Source organism: Monodon monoceros, unplaced genomic scaffold (assembly GCF_005190385.1).
Source record: "Monodon monoceros isolate NGI ecotype Baffin Bay Population unplaced genomic scaffold, NGI_Narwhal_1 Super_Scaffold_22, whole genome shotgun sequence".
Lineage (NCBI taxonomy): Eukaryota > Metazoa > Chordata > Mammalia > Artiodactyla > Monodontidae > Monodon > Monodon monoceros.
Window position 1 is genome coordinate 74,833,832 of NW_021703779.1, and position 4,937 is coordinate 74,838,768.

A 4,937-nucleotide genomic window follows, 5' to 3' on the forward strand; every position below is an offset into this window, starting at 1 on the left:
TAGGCAGGAAAGAGACCAGCAACTTAAAACAACCTTGTACATATATAGACTGCTATATCAAAATCCCATGGGAATGGCAAACTCAAAAGCTACAATAGACACACAACAAAAAAGAAAAAAAAGTTACCCAAACACAACACTAAAAATGGTCATTAAAGCACAAGTCAAGAGAAAAAAAGAGGTTGGGAAGAAAAAGACCTACAAAAAGAAACCCAAAACAATTAACAAAATGGCCAAAGAAACATACATATTGATAATTACCTTAAATATAAATGGATTAAATGCTCCAATCAAAAGACACAGACTGGCTGAATGGACACAAAAACAGGAGCTGTAAAAATGCTGTCTACAAGAGACCCACTTCAGTTCTAGGGACACATACAGACTGAAAATGAGAGGATGGAAAAAGATATTCCACACAGATGGAAATCAAAAGAAAGCTGGAGTAGCAATACTCATATCAGGCAAAATAGACTTTAAAATAAAGACTGTTATAAGAGACAACGAAGAACACTACATAATGATCAAGAGATCCATCCAAGAAGAAGATATAACAATATTAAATATATATGCACCCAAAATAGGAGCACCTCAATATATAAGGCAAATACTGACAGCCATAAAAGGAGAAATTGACTATAACACAATAATAGTGGGGACTTTAACACCTCACTTTCAATGGACAGATCATCCAGACAGAAAATCAATAAGAAAACACAGGCATTAAATGACACATTATACCACATGCACTTAACTGATATTTATAGAGCATTCCATCCAAAAGCACCAGAATACACATTCTCCTCATGTGCACATGTAACGTTCTCCAGGAATAACCACATGCTGGGCCACATAGAGAGCCTCAATAAATTTAAGAAAACTGAAATAATATAAAGCATATTTTCTGATAAGAACGCTATGAGCTTAGAAATAAACTATAAGAAAAGAACCCTAAAAAGCACAAAAACATGGAGGATAAACAGCATGCTACTAAACAACCAATGGATCACTGAAGAACTCAAAGAGGAAATTAAACAAAAACCTAGAGACAAATGAAAAGGAAAGCACAATGATCCAAAACCTATGGGATGCACCAAAAGCAGTTCTAAGAGGGAAGTTTATAGCAAAACAATCTTACCTCTGGAAACAAGAAAAATCTCAATTAAACAACCTAAACCTACACCTAAAGCAACTAGAGAAAGAAGAACAAAGCCTAAAGTTAGTGGAAGGAAAGAAATCATACAGATCAGAGCAGAAATATATGAAACAGAGAAAAAGAAAACAATAGCAAAGATCAATGAAACTAAAAGTTTGTTCTTTGAGAAGATAAAGAAAATTGATAAGCCTTTAGCCAGACACATCAAGAAAAAAAGGGAGAGAACTCAAATCAATAAAATTAGAATGGAAAAAGGGGAAGTTACAACTGACACCACAGAAATACAAAGGACCATAAGAGACTACAACAAGCAACTGTATGCCAATAAAATGGACAATCTGGAAGAAATGGACAAATTCTTAGGTAAAATCTCCCAAGACTGAACCAGGAAGAAATAGAAAATACGAACAGACCAATCACAAGTAATGAAATTGAAACTGTGATTAAAAAAACTCACAACAAACAAAAGTTCAGGGCCAGATGGCTTCACAGGCGATTTCTATACAACATTTAGAGAAGAGCTAACACCTATCCCTCTGAAACTTCTCCAAAAAATTGTAAAGGAAAGAAAACTCCAAAACTCATTCTATTAGGCCACCATCACTCTGATGCCAAAACCAGACAAAGATACCACATAAAAGAAAAATACATATCAATATCACTGACGAACCTAGACCTCAAAATCCTCAACAAAATACTAGCAATCCAAATCCAACAATACAGTAAAAGGATCATACAGCCTGATCAAGTGGGATTTATCTCAGGGATGCAAGGATTCTTCAATATATGAAAATCAATCAGTGTGATACACCACATCAACAAATTGAACAATAAAACCATATGTTCAGACACAGAGCTCTTCTGGGAAGGACCACACATTCCTCTGCTCTCTTGGTCTGAGCCGTGTGGATAAAAGGCTATTCATGCTGCAGCCAGGAGTCAGTGCTGTGCCTCTGAGGGGGGACAGCCAACTTTAGGACACTGGTCAACAAGAAAACTCCCAGCTCCACATAATATCAAATGGCAAAAATCTCTCAGAGATCTCCATCTCAACACGAGCACCAAGCTTCACTCAACAACCAGCAAGCTACAGTGCTGAACACCCTATGCAAAACAACTAGCAAGACAGGAACACAACCACACCCATTGGCAGAGAGGCTGCCTAAAATCATAATAAGTCCACAGACATCCCAAAACACACCACCAGACATGAACGTGCCAACCAGAAAGACAAGATCCAGCCTCATCCACCAAAACACAGGCACTAGTCCCCTCTACCAGGAAGCCTACACAACCCACTGAACCAACCTTAGTCACTGGAGACAGACACCAAAAACAACCAGAACTACGAACCTGCAGCCTGCAAAAAGGAGAGCCCAAACACAGTAAGATAAGCAAAATGAGAAGACAGAAAAACACAGCAGATGAAGGAGCAAGATAAAAACCCACCAGACCTAACAAATGAAGAGGAAATAAGCAGTCTACCTGAAAAAGAGTTCAGAATAATGGTAGTAAAAATGATTCAAAATCTTGGAAATAGAATAGACAAAATGCAAGAAACATTTAACAAGGACCTAGAAGAACTAAAGATGAAACAAGCAATGATGAACAACTCAATAAATTAAATTAAAAATACTCTAGATGGGATCAATAGCAGAATAACTGAGGCAGAAGAACGGATAAGTGACCTGGAAGATAAAATAATGGAAATAACTACTGCAGAGCAGAATAAAGAAAAAACAATGAAAAGAACTGAGGACAGTCTCAGAGACATCTAGGACAAAATTAAACCCACCAACATTCAAATTATAGGGGTTCCAGAAGAAGAAGAGAAATAGAAAGGGACTGAGAAAATATTTGAAGAGATTATAGTTGAAAACTTCCCTAATATGCGAAAGGAAATAGTTAATCAATACCAGGAAGGACAGAGAGTGCCATACAGGATAAATCCAAGGAGAAGTACAGAAAAGCACATATTAATCAAAATGTCAAAAATTGAATACAAAGAAAATATATTGAAAGCAGCAAGGGAAAACAACAAATAACACACAGAGGAATCCCCATAAGGTTAACAGCTGATCTTTCAGCAGAAACTCTGCAAGCCAGAAGGGACTGGCAGGATGTATTTAAAGTGATGAAGGAGGATAACCTGCAACCAAGATTACTCTACCCAGCAAGGATCTCATTCAGACTTTATGAAGAAATTAAAACCTTTACAGACAAGCAAAAACTGAGAGAGTTCAGCACTACCAAACCAGCTTTACAACAAATGCTAAAGGAAATTCTCTAGGAAAGAAGCACAAGAGAAGGAAAAGACCTACAAAAGCAAACCCAAAACAATTAAGAAAATGGGAATAGGAACATACATATTGATAATTACCTTATATGTAAATAGACTAAATGCTCCCACCAAAAGACACAGATTGGCTGAATGGATACAAAAACAAGACCGATATATATGCTGTCTACAAGAGACCTACTTCGGACCTAGAGACACATACAGACTGAAAGTAAGGGGATGGAAAAAGATATTCCATGCAAATGGCAACCAAAAGAAAGCTGGAGTATCAATTCTCATATCAGACAAAATAGACTTTAAAATAAAGACTATTAGAATAGACAAAGAAGGACACTACATATTGATCAAGGGATCCATCCAAGAAGAAAATATAACAATTGTAAATATTTATGCACCCAACATAGGAGCACCTCAATACATAAGGCAAACACTAACAGCCATAAAAGGGGAAATCGACAGTAACACATACATAGTAGGAGACTTTAACACCCCACTTTCACCAATGGACAGATCATCCAAAATGAGAATAAATAAGAATACACAAGCTTTAAATGATACATTAAAAAATGGACTTAATTGATATTTATAGGACATTCCATCCAAAAACAACAGAATATACATTTTTTCTTAAGTGCTCATGGAACATTCTCTGGGATAGATCATATCTTGGGTCACAAATCAAGTCTTGGTAAATTTAAGAAAACTGAAATTGTATCAAGTATCTTTTCCGACCACAATGCTATGAGACTAGATATCAATTAACAGGAAAAGATCTGTAAAAAATGCAAACACATGGAGGCTAAACAATACACTACTTAATAACGAAGTGATCAGTGAAGAAAACAAAGTGGAAATCAAAAAAATACCTAGAAACAAATGAAAATGGAGACATGATGACCAAAAACCTATGGGATGCAGCAAAAGTAGTTCTAAGAGGGAAGTTTACAGCAATACAGTCCTACCTGAAGAAACAGGAAATATCTCGAATAAACAACCTAACCTTGCACCTAAAGCAATTAGAGAAAGAAGAACAAAAAAACCCAAATTTAGCAGAAGGAAAGAAATCATAAAAATCAGATCAGAAGTAAATGAAAAAGAAATGAAGTAAATGATAGCAGAGATCAATAAAACTAAAACCTGGTTCTTTGAGAAGATAAAAAAAATTGATAAACCATTAGCCAGACTCATCAAGAAAAAAAGGGAGAAAACTCAAATCAATAGAATTAGAAATGAAAAAGGAGAAGTAACAACGGACACTGCAGAAATACAAAAGATAATGAGAGATTACTACAAGCAACTCTATGCCAATAAAATGGACAACCTGGAAGAAATAGACAAATTCTTAGAAATGCACAACCTGCCAAGACTGAATCAGGAAGAAATAGAAAATATGAACAGACCAATCACAAGCACTGAAATTGAAATTGTGATTAAAAATCTTCCAACAAACAAAAGCCCAGGACCAGATGGCTTCACAGGCGA